The 17,776-nt window shown below is 41.1% G+C and overlaps 1 protein-coding gene across 10 annotated transcripts in view; it reads right to left on the bottom strand.

The window, feature by feature from the left end:
- Window positions 1-17,776, bottom strand: part of greb1l (GREB1 like retinoic acid receptor coactivator) — a 60,808-nt gene that overhangs the window by 26,006 nt on the left and 17,026 nt on the right. For 8 of the 10 annotated variants that reach the window (XM_055032677.1, XM_055032680.1, XM_055032682.1 and 5 more), the window contains exons 1-2: window positions 12,561-12,763; window positions 8,485-8,596 (exon numbers count right to left, since the gene is read on the bottom strand). The exons of 1 other annotated variant lie outside the window; for it this stretch is intronic. The gene's annotated coding sequence lies outside the window, so the exon portion shown is untranslated. Of the gene's footprint in view, window positions 1-8,484; window positions 8,597-12,560; window positions 12,764-17,776 lie in introns of those variants that run through there. One more of the 10 variants, XM_055032678.1, reaches the window with a different exon arrangement.

Below are 17,776 nucleotides of genomic sequence, written 5' to 3'. Positions count from 1 at the left end.
CTGGTGTCACCTGGAGGTGAGCACAGGCTGACCTTTTTTCATCTGTGTGACCAAAAACAAATTGTAGCCACGGCCGGTTTTGCAGAATGGGTGTTTCGACATGTGACTTAGGTGGCTGCTGAGGTCATCTGTAATATATGTAACTTCTCTCTCTCTCTGCATAAAAGTGAGGGTCACATTGATGAGTGGAGGCCAAAGATGCTCAGTCAAGACCATCAAAAAGCTACTGGGTGGCATCAACAGATTGTATGAATTTGACCCTGGGTCACACTGAGCGAGAGAGCTCTTCATTCAAGAGGCCACAGTGGAGAAAACATGAGAACACATCAGGTCTGTGCTGCGTACCATAACTACTTTAAATCTTTCTTCGTGTGTTTCTTGTGGCTTCTAGCAGTTGCTCAAGTTTTCTCAAACAGAATGGAGAATGGAAACTTACAGATGCAGTTACATATCACAAAGCACTACCCGCAATCATGCTGCTTAGGAAGTATGTGGGAGACCAGTTGCCCTTGCCCCCCCATTTATGTTGAAGTGTGGTTCAATTTTGATCAGGCGCTGAGGGCAGCCTGGGTCCTAAGTTTGTGTGTGTTTGTTTTTGAACAGGCGCTTAGGAGAGCTGGGGTCCTGAGTTTTCTAAGTTTCTGTATTGTTGAAGAAGGAAAGTAAAGACAAGTCAAAACCCACCGCATGTCTCAACATCATTTTTGTGTTCGAGTGTGCAACAAAATATTGGAGGTTCCACCGAGATTATTAACGCTTCGTCGCGGGATTTCCTTGAGTGATGCTAACAGGAGCGAGCAGTGGCGGGAGCGCGGAGACACTGGGCGCGACCGACATGGAGGAGCTGGCAGAGACCGTCTCTCAGCAGCTATGGCTCTTACAGTTGGATCAGCTCAAAGAGGTGTGTGCAGAAGCTAAAATTCAAAGCGGACATTCAGGAACGAGACGAACGTTAATACGATTAATAACAGAGTCCGTAGATGCTGTGATTAACGAAGAAGAAGAGGAGTTGGCAAAGTGCTATCTTCGGAGAATGTTAAAATCAATTGAACTGATATCACAACATTCTGAAGTTACTGCTGAAGAGGAGGCAATGTGTAACACCTCACGAAGTACCCAGGCAGTAACTGAACAAATGGACTTAGCAGAAAAATGTGCACAGCTCCACCTTAACAACAAGGCTTTGCAAGAGGAAGTACTGAGGCTAAATGAACGTGTAAATAGTAAGCCTCTAAGAACTGTGACTGAAAATGTGATGCCAACCACAGTGGATAGGCTTCCAGAAGTGACCATACGGAGAGAATTTAAAATTTGTGGTCAAATAGGGGAGAAGGGCCAGAAAGACAGGCTCTCATACACAAACTTGATGCATCAGATTGAGAGAGGCCTGAGTAAAGGACATGGTGATGCTGAAGTTATAGAAGCTGTAATAAAATCAATCAGCCCTGGGTTAAGCATTCGGGACATGCTTGAAATTAAACGTGATCTGACCCTGCCCCAGCTCAAAGCAATTTTAAAGGGACACTTTAAAGAGGATAGCTCCACAGATATCTATCAAAGACTGATAAACATCACGCAGGACAGTCGGGAATCCCCCCAGAATTTCCTCTTCAGAGCCATTGAACTGAAAGAGAGGCTGCTGCTTGCTTCAAGGGAAGTCGAAGCCGATGAGCAGTACAGCGCCGACTTCATTCAGAGGAAATTCCTGAGGTCAGTCAGTACTGGACTGTTGAGTGACAACATAAAGTTCCAGCTTAAGCCTTACCTTGATAATCAAACTGTGACAGATGAGACTCTTATTGAAAAGATGAATGAGGCTGCAAGTGTGGAGGCAGAACGACAGTCCAAACAGAGGAAAAGCTACAACACCAAAATTCCAAAAATAAACGAGCTACAAACAGAGATGCAGACCAGGCAGCTAAACCAGGTTGCACCTAATGCCTTGGCAATCCAAGAACAGTCAGCTGAAGTGGTGAAGCAGAAAACCCGGAAAACAGGTGCACCCATCAGCTCCAGGGAGTCTGAGCTGTGTGAAACAGTAAGACTACTCAGACAAGAGATCGCAGAAATGAAAAAAAGCATGACCAGCTCTCAGTCTACTCACCAAGCAAGGAAGAATGTTAAAAGGGGATGCAAGGGATGTGTAGAGCACAACCTAAGTGACCAATGTGAGCATTGTTTTAAATGTGGACAGTTGGGACACCTCTCTAGGGGCTGCAGGGGATCAACAGGGGTGACTGCAAAACCTGATGGCATGAATATGAATATCTCCACACACTCGCAGCAACATGCTATAGTCCAAGGAGAAGCTGAGGAAAAGGTGTATGAGCGGCTCTGTGAACGGATCAGACAGTTGGAGGCACAAGTGGAAATGAATGAGAAAGGGAAAAAAATCATAGGTTCCACTTATGCCAGTCACCTCTCCTTACATCATCAAACCAAGCTGAAAGCTCTAATAGGAAATAAGTGCATGGTGGACTGCTTCTTTGAGGATGTGCCAACCAAGGCGTTGTGGGATACCAGCTCCCAGGTCACCATCGTAAACGAAAGCTTGAGGAGATCCCACCTTCCCCACATCAAGTTACGCAGCATAGGTGAGCTCCTAGAGGAGGGAGAGACTTTGGTTGGGAAAGCAGCAAACCAGACTCCCATTCCCTTTACCGGCTGGGTTGAAGTAAAATTCAAACTAGGATCAAAGGGAGGCCTGAATTCAGAACTGATTGTGCCAGTGCTCGTCTCTAATGAACCTGGAGTGGCTGAACCACCGATAATTGGCTACAATGTCATTGAACATTTAGTAAAGAATGGCATAGAGCACCACCCTGGCGTGACATCCATAGCAGTAAAAGAGGCTTTCTCATTCGACTGCAAAAAGGCTGATGTGTTAATTCACCTAGTAAAAACAGCTCACCAAATTAATGAAGAAGCTATGGTGAAAATAGGACGTCTAAAAACAGTGATTCCTGCAGGTCAGACCAAAGAGGTGAAGTGTAGTGTGTGGATTGGTCCTCTCTCAAAAAGACAGGAAGTACTGTTTGAGCCTGATGTGGTTCCAAAATGGCCTGAGGGCTTGAACATATCAAAAACAGTGGTCTACCTGAAGAAGGGAAACCGGTCAGCAGTATCGATCCCAGTCACCAATGACAGCCATTCAGACATTACCTTGATACCCCGCACTGTACTGGGATACGTACAGCAGGTTAAAGCAGTTTATCCAGTAGAAGCCAGACCTGTCGGTGTAAGTGAAAAGAGAACTGAGATAATCTCACCTGCCAGCGACCGCAACTGTCCAGCTTTTGACAAACTACATAGAGAATACAGAGAGTTAGAGGCATCCAAACATGATCTGTGGGATCCACCAGTGCCCTTGGACCACCTTACTCCCGAGCAGCAAAATGAGGTAAGGAGGATGCTTCATGAGGAGTGTAATGCATTTTCTAAGGATGACCATGATGTGGGGTGCATCCCATCTCTGCAGCTAAAAATCAGGCTGAGCGACACAACCCCAGTAAGGCGGACTTACACATCCGTCCCCAAACCACTTTTGAAGGAGGTGAAGGAATATCTGGAGGATCTGCTGAACAGAGGTTGGATTCAGAAGTCCCGATCTCCATATTCATCACCCATAGTTTGTGTGCGCAAGAAAGATGGGAGCCTCCGCTTGTGCGTGGATTATCGTGAGCTGAACCGGAAATCCATTCTGGATCGTCATCCCATCCCTCGAGTGCAGGATATGCTGAATAACCTGAGTGGAAGTGCTTGGTTCTCTGTCTTGGACCAGGGCAAGGCATACCATCAAGGTTTCCTGGAGGAGAGTAGCAGACCATTGACTGCATTCATAACACCTTGGGGTTTATATGAGTGGATCAGGATTCCCTTTGGCCTGTCCTCAGCTCCAGCAGAGTTCCAGCGTAGTATGGAGGAGTGCCTCGCCGGTCTTAGGGACGAAACATCTCAGCCATATTTGGATGACAATCTAGTTCATAGCCAGTCATTTGAGGATCACCTACACGACTTAAGAGAGGTGCTGCGTCGTTATCAAGTTCATGGAGTAAAATTAACACCAAGAAAATGTGAAATCTTCAAAGACAAGGTGAAGTTTCTGGGAAAGATTGTATCCAAGGATGGCTACTGCATGGATCCTGCTGAGATCGCACCAGTACAAGCACTCAAAGACCGCATACCAAAAACAGTGGGTGATGTGAGGAAAATGTTGGGCTTCCTATCATATTATCGTCCATATATTCCCAACTTCTCACGCACTGCTAAGCCCCTGTACAGCCTGCTGTCCACAGAAAAGACACCTGTGAAGGTAGTGAAGAGAGGAGGGTCAAAAACAAATAAGGGGAAACACAAAAGTTCAGACCAGCTTCCCTCAAGCCATCCAATAGAATGGACAAAACAGCATAAGGATGTCCTTTGCCAGCTGTTGGAGTATTTGCTGTCTCCTCCTCTATTAGGTTACCCTGACTCTGAGAAACCATTTGTATTGCACTGTGATGCTTCTCAAGAAGGCCTGGGTGCAGTCCTGTACCAGAGACAAAAAGGCAAACTTGTGGTCATAGGTTATGGGTCAAGGACACTAACTTCGCCAGAAAAGAATTGCCACCTCCATTCTGGGAAGTTAGAGTTCCTGGCCATGAAGTGGGCAATCTGTGAGCGGTTCAGAGAGTACCTTTATTATGCACCCTCGTTTGTCGTCTATACAGACAATAACCCTTTAACCTATGTTTTAACATCAGCCAAGTTAAACGCCACCACACACCGCTGGATAGCCGAATCAGCAGACTTTAACTTCTCCATCAAGTATCGACCGGGAAAAGTTAATGGGGACGCAGACGGGCTGTCTAGGATGCCCCTGGACATGGAGGAGTACATGCAGACATGTGTCCAGGAGATGGCGCCAGAGGTAATCTCATCTGTCTCACAATCAGTCCAGCTAACATACCAGGATCAAGGGCCTTGGTTGTGTCCTGCAGTCATAATGGCAGCTTGCAATGATGAAGAACAGGAACACATAACACCGTCAGTGGCCAAAATATCAGCAGAGGACCTCAGACAAGCACAGGAAGAGGATCCAATGATTGGAAAGGTGCGTGAGTTTGTGATGAGAAGACAGTGGCCCCACCATGCCAAAAGAAATTGGCGTGATGGCATCTCTGTATTCGCTAGAGAAAGAAACAAACTGTGTGTCAATGCAGATGGCATCCTTTTTAGGAAGTCCTCCAACCGAATTCAACTTGTGCTGCCCAAGGTGTTCCACCAGCTGATATATAAAGAACTGCATGAAGAAATGGGACACCTCGGTGTGGAAAGAACATTGAACTTAATCCGTGACCGATTTTACTGGCCATATATGAAAAGGGATGTGGAACACTATGTGACAAAGATCTGCAGTTGCCTGAAGCGGAAGCATCCAAACAGGATAACCAGAGCACCACTGGTCAATATTGTTACAACACATCCATTTGAAATGGTCTCCATTGACTTCCTTCATTTGGAGCGTTGTAAAGAAGGATATGAATATATCCTGGTTATCATAGACCACTTTACACGTTTTGCTCAAGCATATGCATGCACGAACAAATCAGCGAGAACTGCTGCAGAAAAGATCTTTGGAGACTTTGCCCTAAAATTTGGATTTCCAGCTAAACTTCATCACGATCAGGGCAGAGAATTCGAAAATAAGCTGTTTTCTGAACTGGAAAAGTATTGTGGCATCCAGGGTTCCCGAACAACTCCCTACCATGCAGCTGGCAATGGTCAAGCGGAGAGATTTAATCGAACTCTTCTTTCAATGCTCAGAAACCTGACAGAAAAAGAAAAGTCGGATTGGAAGAGCTCCCTGTCCAAAGTGGTGCATGCGTACAATTGTACGCGCAGCGAAGCAACCGGATATGCACCCTACTACCTTCTCTATGGCAGGAGTCCTCGGCTGCCAGTGGACATGATGTTTGGGTTAACTCCAACTGATCAGAGCGCCTCTCACAGTGACTATGCTAGTAAATGGAGGAAAAGGATGCAAGAAGCTTACAGATTGGCATCTGAGACAGCACATAAGGAGCGGAACAGGGCCAAGATGGAGTATGATCGGAAAGTTCATGGAGTGGAACTGCAGCCAGGATGTCGGGTCTTAGTGAGGAATTTCAAGGAGAAAGGAGGACCAGGAAAACTCAGATCGTACTGGGAGGACCAGATCTACATAGTTACCGAAAGGAAAGACAAGGACAGTCCTGTTTATGCAGTACAACCTGAAAAAGGCACAGGGAAGACCAGAGTTTTGCATAGAAACTTACTACTACCTTGTGACTTTCTGACTGCTGACACAGAGGAAGATGTGAGAAATATGAGGGACAGGAAAAGGCAACAGCAGAGTAGAAGCAGAAGGACGAAAGGAGATTGTGTTGACAAGAATGGTGACAGCAGCTCTGATGATGAAGACAACTGGAGGTTCATCACCCAACCACGAGTACAACCTGAACCAGTTGAAGGTCAGCCGAGGAGGGATGCAGAGGATACTCAAGTGGCTGCAGAGCCAGAGGTGGAATGGGAAGGAGAAGTGGATGGAGAGGAAGTTGAAATTGGGGCAGAGGAGCACTCATCATCTGTGGCAGAAGATGGACAAGATCTTGCGGAAGCAGCGCCATCTGATGAAGCAGATGAACAAGATCCTGGCGAGCCAGTGTCATCTTTTGAAGCAGACGAGAGGGGGCCGGAATCTTCTCCACGACATTATCCGTCTAGACAACGAAATCCACCTAAAACACTCACATACAGCAGGTTAGGCCAGCCGACACTTAGGGCTAGGCACTAGGAATGTTCAGTTCATATTGGATTGAGTTACACTGTTCTATGTTCAGGTTATGGTAAATAAGTTAGATAACTTTACAGGGTAGGGAGGATTGGAATTGTAAGTTGTAAGTATATTGATAGTTGATTAGTGCACATCTGGAGTTTGGACCACTATTAGGTTGATGCATATGTATGCATATAGTGGCACACGTGGGTCTGAATAATGGGTGGCGGGTAGGGACTTAAAGTCACTCTTTACAGTCTGTGATACACAACCTTCAGAGATAGCAGAGTGACCAGAGATGTTACCTGGCCAGTAATGTCTATTAATTCAACATGACATGAAGAGGGGGATAGATGCCATGTTAAGAACTGTGCCACACAGAAAAGCGTATCAAGAAACTGTCCTCCGAACCTGTACTCATGCAAGCTGAAGTCTCAGTTCCTCCGTAGATGTCAATATGTTGGGACGACATTTATTTTTGTGGGGGAGAGTGTGGGAGACCAGTTGCCCTTGCCCCCCCATTTATGTTGAAGTGTGGTTCAATTTTGATCAGGCGCTGAGGGCAGCCTGGGTCCTAAGTTTGTGTGTGTTGTTTTTGAACAGGCGCTTAGGAGAGCTGGGGTCCTGAGTTTTCTAAGTTTCTGTATTGTTGAAGAAGGAAAGTAAAGACAAGTCAAAACCCACCGCATGTCTCAACATCATTTTTGTGTTCGAGTGTGCAACAAGTAGATGAATTTTGTGTTCCAGAAATTAATGTATTTTGTTATGAAATTAATGTATCAACTCTGGAGCAAAAGCAAAAAGCTTTTCTGAATAGACTCCTGAAGTTAGTAAGAGTTCTGTCATTCACAGTGATAGAACAAGTGGGTCCTTAACAGATGTGGGCTAGGAAGCCCCTCAGCAAGGAAGAAAACCCCAGGCCCCAAGTTTTGAAACTACAGTCAGCACACTACAAGTTGACTGGAAGCCTGTGCTGGGCTGTGTCCAGAAAGGAACATTTTCTTTCAAAAATTGGAATGGTTGGAAAACCAAATGTTCCTTTTTTCTTTTTTGCAGGGGAGTGAAAATGGCTTCCTATGGCCATGAAAATAGCGAAAAAACATATTTTGTGAAATATTAGCTGACTGACCCAAAATATAACCCTAAAAGTGTCATATATAACTACACTGGCAGATTGCTTTGTAGTTTACTAGTTTAATAATGCAAAATGACTCCAAGAATTAGCTCGATTTCATCATCACTTCAAAAGACTTCACTCAAATTTTGTGGTTTGCCATTCTGCTAATTTAATTTCATTATGTTCACCAGTAACCTCATGTGGAAGCTTTAGGTGCATGTCCCATACTTTATTCTTGCTGCCACTTACTGATTTGCAGGAGTAAAACCAGTGTTTTGGACAATTTATGGTGCTTGGATGTGCTTGAAAATATTTCTGGAAACACTCTTGTGTAGACTCGAGATTTTCTAACTGACAACCCATTTAAAAAAAACTGTGGATAGGTCCTTTAAATTAAATTCAATCATACTTAAAATCTCTGTCTAGATATAATAACATGAAACTAAGTTACTCTTTATTCTGTATTAAAATAATTCTTAGAATCCCATAGTAGGCTCATGCCTAGAACACACACACACACACCACATTTTGATATTTCAACATAAACAGCATTTAAATAAAGTAAACTTACAATATCCAACTGTTCCCAAGTGTGAAGGGACTTGTTTACCTCGGCTACATGCTGAATCTCTAAAATTCAGCAAAAACCTTCAGCAAAGATGTGTCGTTTCTTAGTGAAACACCTACAAGAGAAAGAGCAGAGAAATTTCTGTTTAGGTCACAAAAATCTCAAGGTTGTTTTTTTTTCTTTTCTTCCCAAAGACAAAATATACATTGTGCTTGTTAGTAATGGCATTTCAAATAAAAAGAAAATAATAACAATGTGCACCTTTCTTTAAAAATTTGTGGCAGGATCAGTTCTTGTGGATTGAGATCCTGCGAATACCAGAATATTTCCCACAAAACTGAAGTCTGTCTAGTGAAGCCCTTTCCAGTAGCTATCAGCATGTGACTTCATGTGAATAAGTGTATAAACAGTTATGATTACTGGATAATCATAGCTATGATAAACCATAACTATGATTATCCAGTAATCATAGTTGCTGGATATGGAAGTCTATGCTTTCAATGGGTTTTACACTGTTTCCCTGATTCCCAATATTTACCATAAAATAAAGTACTTGTTGAAGATGCACAACATATGGCGGATACATCGTCCCTGTAACATCCGTGTGAACAATATTTATCTCGTGTGGGGGTGTTTGGCTAATATATTGCAAGTGTTACGGACTTGGATTTTACATAATATAATATTGAGCTAGTTGGACAGAATCCTCCAGCAGAAGGAGTTTACACAAACACACACAACGTTGCCCAAAATGCTAAAAATCACAAAGAGATGCAAGCACTGATGAGAATGAGAGAAAAGGGGGAAAAAAGCATACATCATAATTAATCTCAATTAATTCTATAATTCAGAATTAATCCCATCATCACAACATTTAGGAATAAAATCTATATCAATAGACTTTCTAATATTGTTCACCCTACTTGTTGTGTTGACATAGTTGGCTAAAGCCTTCTCATCAGGCTGGAGCTAATTACTTGCATAATTGCTTACTATAAGCATTGAGGAAACTTCCATGTTTGGAGGGTCGTTGTAAGAAAAAAGAAATGAGATAGACAATATAGGAATAACTTGAAAGAACTACAAAAACTTGTTAGCCATTAAGGTTTCTAGAATCTGTTTACAAATTCCTATCAATCCTAAATTTACTCTTATTCAAATTCTAAAATATTGTTACTGATCAAACTTGAACAGTTACAAGGAATCTATATTATACATTTGGCATGTTTTGGGCATTAAGCTCACCTTGCAATTAGACAAGGTTAAAAACTGCAGTATATGAACTGAAACATACTATGGGTTGTTTTGCATCTGACGTAGCAAAATTGTAAAAAAAAAAAAAAAAATGCAAAACTGAAATGGTTCCCAAATGATGAGTCAGGTTGAGCAGTTTCTCAAATGTATGGTGCTTAAAATTATGCAGAGCTGCCCTTCCCCTACATGTTGCTACACAAGTTGGTTGAAATAACACAAACATGCCTATTTCAACAAAGTTACAAAGTATATGGTCAGTCAGTGTTCCTTATCAGTCCTTACTTAATCTGGGAAACCAGTGCATCTTTACCTAAAGTTATTCATCATAAATTGTACCCATCCATGAATTTAATTCAATACAGTCAATGATTATGAGATATTAATGTATCATTATCAACAAGATAGTGTCTTTATGAGTACAAGAAAATGCAGCACTCACCTCTAATTTTACTGAATTGAAGAAACACGTTTGGCATCAACATAATAGAGTAGAATTAATTTAAATAATCTAGTTGTAAACAACTATCATTTTTCGCACCAAAGAAAGCATGCTTTGTATTATGTGATGCTGAAAGCTCTAAAAACATGACCACTCTTTGCCAGAGTGACAGATTTCTAGATGCCAGGAGAATATTGTCACAATGCCACAGTTAGCATCTGCTTCAGGACTTCTTGTCAGTTCAGATTTTAAAACTCTTACTCTTCTGTACCTCTACTGAATTAAAAATGTGTAACAAAAAATCCTACCTGATTAGCTGTTAGTTAATATGCATGGTGAATAAAGAGTGTTTCTGTAATGTGGAATGCAACAGTAACTTGTGCTCCCTGTAGTTTGATACTGCAGGTCCCAACAGTCCAAAGAGCATGTTCACTGATTAAAATGAATGGGAGCACTTATGGCCACTCAAACATTAAGAGTAGCCCCAACCATGACACATGTATGCCCTACTACAAGGCTCCAAAAATGCGTTACATGATACCACTACAGCCTTGGGGTCTATTTTCATTAAACACACTCGGGTGTTTTAGTTTGTTGCAGCACTCTCGACACACAGTCACTGCTTTCTGAATGGATTCAATAAGTACTTTGACCCTTAGACGAGGTATTGTCTAGCCGCTCAGGCTCTGATATATTCTGATACAACAGAAGCAAAGTTCTCTCCAAAAACATTGACTGTCCCAATCTAGCCAACCGTCACCTCTGACCAGGGCGCAGTTCTGAGAGAGGGCAGCTGGGTCTTAGGGTCCAAGTCCTTCAAACAACAAGTGTACAGAAGTTGGCTCAACTTGCATTAACTGACCACACCGCAACTCGTTTTGTGAATGATTAGCCAGCTTGAGAGTTAAAGAGTTAAAAACGTCAATGTGTCAGGAGGAAGCATGGACTGCTCCAGCTTTCAGACATCTGACTCAAAAACAAAGATCTGTGGACAAAATACATTAGCTTGTAATGCAAAATGCTCTTTCCACTGCTGAGTGCTCCCAGTAATGAACCTCTATCAAAACTCTCACACTGAGCTAAGTACCCAGAGTCGAGAAATATTTAGATGCTTATCTGGTTATGCAGGCTTGACGTCAGAATAAAGGACGCAGGCAGATCTGGACACGAACGAACCGTAAATCCAGCCGACAACATAATTCCGAGGTGCTTTTAAGTGTCTTGTTTTTCGAGTAATGAGACTGGAGGAAAATGTTGATATGCTGGTTCCCAAAAGAGGAAATTAGTAAATATCCAAAAAGGATTCAGTTTAATGACAATGATCAACGTGTTGCATTCAGACACACCTCCTATTGCCAATCTGTTATGTTTAATGTTTAGAAGCAGAAATCTTTCATTAAAATCCCAAAGGTGACAAAAAAAAAAAAAAAAAAAAGAATTCTTTCTTAAATTTACAAGACTCCAGCAACATCTATGCTATCTGTCACATTAACTTACTTTGGCTGTCAAAAATGATTAATTTACTTGCAGCTGCAGAAGGTTTTAAAAGTTTTAGGCTTAATGCTAAAAACGTAACTCTCTCAAATGCAAATATTTAGCGATTCATTTTATGTAAAGTGATTTTAAAATTATGTATTTTGAGCAAGAATTACCATAATTTTTTACTTTTGGTCATGGAAATGTTATGAAATAATAATAATAAAAAAAACTATCTATGTTTGGGTAGCTGACTTCCGACTCAGTTTTCTCTTTCTCTTCAGTTGGTCTTTTGTTTCCTTCTAAAGAGCTTAATTACATTACAATATTTACAATAGAGCCGGGATTAATCTTACCTCTCTCCCTTACATTCAAATTTAGCAAAATCTCTTCACAAAAGTCAAATTGAAGGAAACTGCAAATGGTGTTTTACATTTTATATCCAGATAAGCCAAGGAAAATGCAGAAAGGTTGCATACAGTTAAACTTGACACCAAGCTATTGTTTCATGTTTGTTAACTAAATAATCGGAGAAGTAAAAGAGTTTGATTAAAACTGTTTTAGACCTTTTTACCTTCATCGTGGAATAAAAATACATAAAATGTTAATGAAACTCAATTGAAAAATTATCTAATCCATTCACACCACATTGCTGTGCCTTAACATTAAAATAAATAGCAATAGTCTTTATGCGGGAAAAACCTTAGCACCCTTTTAACATTAGAAAAGACACTATCTATCAGACATGAGAGAAAAGGGGGATGGGGTTAAGCAATGAGGAGAAAAAAAAAGGACTAACATCACTTCATGTTGTCTAAATGAGGTGCTAAAAGCCCATATCATTAATATCATTAATGCTGTATAAGGGCCACATGTGGCACACATCCAAGTTAAACAACCTCTCCTGTACCTTCCATGACTCCTCAGTTACTTGATGACCTCTTAAAATCCAAATCCAGTGTAGAAAATCCACAAATAGGCAGGCAGCTCTTCAAATGAAGCCCATAATACAGTAAATCCTTTTTTTGGGAAGAGTTTATCCAAGCAGCAAAGGTATGGGAGTTCAGTCCTTCCCCGCAGAGAGCTTCATCATGATTCCACACAGAAAGGATTGGGAATCCCTCAGCGGAGCAGAATCCCTCCTTCTCTCTCTGCCTCTCTATCTCACTCACATGCAAACAAACACGAATCGACACAAACCCCTCCCCCTAGTCCCCTGTGCACTCCTCTGTCCTGTGCCATTTGCCAAGCAGGAGGGAATCCACTGGGGGCTCATTCATCTTGGCCCTGCTGGCCCCCTGCAGTGACAGATGCTATTGGGGGCCTAAAGAGCTAAGATTGGTGCGTATGGGTGTGTGTGGGGGGAACAAAGACATAGTCTCACATCTGCCTGCTGCAACACAGCTCTGCCACGCGTGACCCCCGGTGCATCAAGACATCTTCTATGAGCATCGTGGAAGTTTTCATTTTCAAGAAGTCAGGGGCAAGGGGTTATGCTGGAAGTTGGGGGTTGGTGGTAGTTCCTTAAATCTTTTCTCACGCTCAAGCTCAGCTCAGCTCTTGCTACCACACCCAACATTTTATTGGGGGCCAATTTAGCGACGGGACCAAGGGGGGGATCCATCTCCAGCAAAGTAGGGACAGGAATGTTGGGTCAGCTTGAGCATTTTGTCTCCACAGTCTTACCCAGGATTGACCCCACACACCAGGCTTTTTTACTCCTGCTATAAATACCAGGGGCTCCTCCAGTCAAAATAAATAAACAGAAATGTGCCACAAATCAACAGCTGCTGGCAGATGTTGGGGATTATACATCATTTGTGATCGTTGATATCACCTTATCACCATGCTGCAAACTGGGGAGGAAACTAATCTCTTGAATTGGAGATTTACCTAAACACATCAGTATGTACAACATCAGAAATTTAGATCAAATTTATCGCAACTCAAAAAGGCATTTCTCAGTTTGAGATTCAGTCTGCATGACAATCTTGAATAAAAAATAGCAGTCTATTTTTTGAAACAATAGTCTATAACATGATGTAATTGCCTTGATTTAAAGTTATAGATCATTGATTTTCTCAGTATATTAATAACATCTGTAAGATTTAGATAACATTTTTATTTTGATACATTTACTGAAGCAAAGACCTAAAATAAATATTCACAACATTTATTTATAATTTCAGTAATGTTTGTCATGTAACAAATTTATTTTATTTAAAATATAAATAAAAGGCTGCTGATTAAAAGTCACGTGACTTGCAGCTTCCTAAATACTGTTTCAAAACCAAAACTGTGTTTGCATTCATGTCCTGAAATATTTATATAATATAAAGGTAGGAGCCCTTTATTAGTCGTCTAACTGCGACAGGGACACTTATGTTACTATATACTTTAAAAAGATAAATAGAAAATCTGAATTCTGAAATAGACTTCAATCTGTAGGAATGATATGACATCATAACTTTTTAAATTCTTGCTGTACTTATTGCCAATCAACCCAAAGAAACTACACGTTTTCATTACTTCCCCCCTAAAATATTATTTTATAATAGGCTAACCTGTAAGAGGAGATAGTCTTTCTGAAAATTCATCAGGGTCAGAAAATGTCAGCAAGAATTTGTCAGGTAAACATAAGCTCTGAGCAAACTCACATCCACTGGATGGAAGGAATTCCAGAAATGCTTTTACATCAAACGACGTGGCTTAAATTTACAGATTTTTAAATTCTTATCTTACATGAGAAAATTGCTTTAATAAGGAATTGGACTAATTTTTGGATCTAGATGAAACAGTCTTGACTGTACAAACTTTAATTGTCAAACAACTTTGAAGACATTTTTTAAATTCTTCACTTTGAGTTCAGGATTTTCTACACTCTGTGAGCGATGTTCCAGTTCATTACCACAAACACGGTCAACAGTTGTTTTAACCAAGTTGTGCGCAACTCTTCTCACCTTTGCTCCAATGGTTATATAGTGGCACTCTGAGTGTGAGGGCTGCTGTAAACAACAACATCAGCCAATCGGGGCCTTCATTAGTCTTTACAAAGCTTTCATGCACTCGTTTTCTCAAATCTACCAGACTTTCTTTTACACTGGGATTTAGTTTAACTGTGAATTTTACATGTCTGCTGCCGATTTAGACCACACATTTAAACTTCTGTGACATCTCCAGGAGTTTAGTTGAGGATTAATTTCTCTGTTACTATAAAGATGAAATCTTTACACGTATTATTCTTATAGCAGCAAGTTCAACCAGGGGAAAAGAGCTGTCAGCGTCATTTATCTCCAAGCCCCTGACTTTAACGTGGTCTGTCTTAAGCATCCTATTGAAAATGGAGATAATGAGTAAGCCCGGCATTTTCTCTTCCCACAAAGACTCTGTGCGAAAAGAAACAAAAGAGTGTAGCTTGAAAACTTTCCCGCCCCTAAGCTCATCCCTCACCACAGAACTGAGCACCAAAGAGGACAAAAGGGAAGTGGCCCTGCCAGTGCCACCAGAGGAAAGACAAGTGGAGTCACCAAAAGTAGACTCTGGGAAAGAAAAAATAGGGTTGGGGTTTTTAAATTTAAAAAAGGGGAGACCGGAAACGAGTTCTTCCAGCAGAAGTTCTTGGGACAAATGTAGCTAGAAAAGAAACATTTTGTATGGATGTAAAGAGATCTTGTAGTATGAGATGCTCCAAAGTAAAAATTGTTGGTCAAATTGCAATCCAATTGCTGTCAGCTGGAGATTTTAACTGGTGAAGTAGTTGTGAGAGACTAAGTGCATGCCTTGGACATGAAGCTGTGTGCCATAAAATTGGCACCGTCTTGCGTCCACAATTAAAATTCAACTTGCGTAAAAGTAAAAAAGGAAGTCATTTTTGTCAAATATGCTTAGAAAGTCAGCTAATAAAACTGGCAGACGACTCATAAACGTCGAAAAAGCCATCCCCACTTTGAAATAGTTTACCTAGCAGAGTTTGTATGCTTATTGGGATAATTTAATGGATGAATAAAAAATAAGAGTTATTTGAAAGCATGGTGAGAACACTTTGAGCGGCTAATGATTAGCCAATGACAACAGTTAAGACCACCTACACCATGGGGTTCACAAGTAAAAAGATTTGAACTATAATTAGTGTAGAGTTTTCCAGCGCAGTCACTATATTGTATGATTTTGTCTAACTCTAATTTGATCCTTTTGTGATTTTGATTGCTTCATATTCTCTTATATGAAATTGTCAGCTGTGGGAAATGTCTGATCTACCCATGTTCTAATTTGTGCTTCTGTGAACAACATAAAGTTTGGACTTTCTTTCTACTTATACGTTACAATTTTTAAAAAATTATACATCTCCCATAAATAACTATCAAAATGATTTCACAAAGATGTATCTCAGGTTGATATTCGATGATAATCTATCATGTTTCACAAAATTCAACTGCTGTAAACAGGGATCAGAAAGTTTTTGATAATAATGTACAATATAACAAAGTTACATGTGAAATTTGATCAATATTTCATAATTCTTAAAAATACTTGACAATACATAAACTTTGACACCATGGTTTTATGGCATTGGTACAAAATGAGTTGTTTAGAGATATCAAACAGATAAAAGACGAGAAAAATGGCAATGAGTGGCAGAAATAGGTGAGGAGGGGAAATGACCTGGAGTCATCTTGCAACACCAACAGACAAAAAACCATAACAAAACTAATAAACAAATAACACTACACAGCCATCCTGTGAAAATTCCCGTGGCAGAATTCGCTTTTCTAGAAGAGAGCAGTAGGGTATGTAACACTGTAGGTGTGAGGACTCTCGCTTCCGTTTACTGTCCGTGTGGTAGCTCTAATTTCCTTATAAAAGCCCAGAAAAAAAAATCTTCGAAAACCTTCTCCTCCTCTTACTCCTCGGGACTACCTGCTGGGCCCTGAAGTGCAAATTGCAGCTAGTGAGGATAGCAGATGAGTTAGGTCATTCATGGCTTTCCAGTGAGCCAAACAAACAAAGACAAACATTCCAGCTGAATGCCATTGCTGAAGTCAGCAGCAACACATAGAAAAAGAGAGACAGTGCAGGGCAGGGCTCAGTGAAAATAATGGCTTCAGGGTACGTGCGTGTTTGTGTGCGTGTGTTTGCCTGTGTGTGAGTGTCTTTGTGGGCATGTGCTCGCACGTGCACGTCTGTGCCTGTGAGTTCTGGGGGGGATTATCTGTGGAACTATAAAGTGGGGTGAAACAGGGTTTAAAGCCTGATGTGGCCAGAGGGAACGGGGGTAGGGCCTTTGGGCCTGAGCTGGGGTGGACAAAAGGAGCATTTGGGCAGATGAAGAAGTCATCATCATTAAGCCACTGGAGGTTTACTGTCCAGTAATAAAGCTCATTTTAAAATTAGGGGAAAGGAGGACTGTGTGTGTGTGTGTGCATGTGTATAAAAGGACAGAGAAACTGGTGAAGCCTTGGAGAACGGTCTAGTAACTTGCTGTGGAACATATAGGAGCTAATTCATTGGGGGACAAGAAGGCTTTATGTTACCAGCGGGTTGATTAGAGTGGTGACCTTGCCACACACTGCAGCCTAGAGGATGAGTTTAAGGGCAAGGTATTTAACCTTAAACTAAATCTCAGCCACAGACAAAGGCCAGCATAATTTTATGCTAAATGCTTATCAAACAGAGAAGTGATGCAGCACAAATGGAAAACAAGCTTAGTTAAAAGACACAAATTCAGAACAACACTGCTTTGTGCAGCTGATTTTTTATTTTATGTAGGAAAGTCTTACATAAAACAACCTTCGGAATGTGGGTCGAAGGATGTTATCATGCGTGCAACTGGAAGTATAACTACTGGTCAATTCATTGATTAACGAATCAATATAGAATCTGTAAAGGATTGATTAAAAAAGTTTCCACAATTTCAGAAAAATACGATGCTTTAGCATCTCATTTTCAGACTGAGTTGAAAGTGTTTGCACTTTGCTCTGCTCATCCAAACAAAGTTTTTCAGTCTTATTTATATTACACCGATAAATACCCAACTCGTAAAACAAACAGTAAAATGTGTTTATTCAGCTATCTGCTGCACAACATCCTGAACATCTGGCTGCCTTTTGAGCCAGCATCTGTTCTTTT

Source organism: Poeciliopsis prolifica, unplaced genomic scaffold (assembly GCF_027474105.1).
Source record: "Poeciliopsis prolifica strain line A6 unplaced genomic scaffold, Auburn_PproV2 SCAFFOLD008, whole genome shotgun sequence".
Classification (NCBI taxonomy): domain Eukaryota; kingdom Metazoa; phylum Chordata; class Actinopteri; order Cyprinodontiformes; family Poeciliidae; genus Poeciliopsis; species Poeciliopsis prolifica.
The sequence above is the reverse complement of the archived record's forward strand: the minus strand, read 5'-3'. Positions and strand labels throughout refer to the sequence as shown.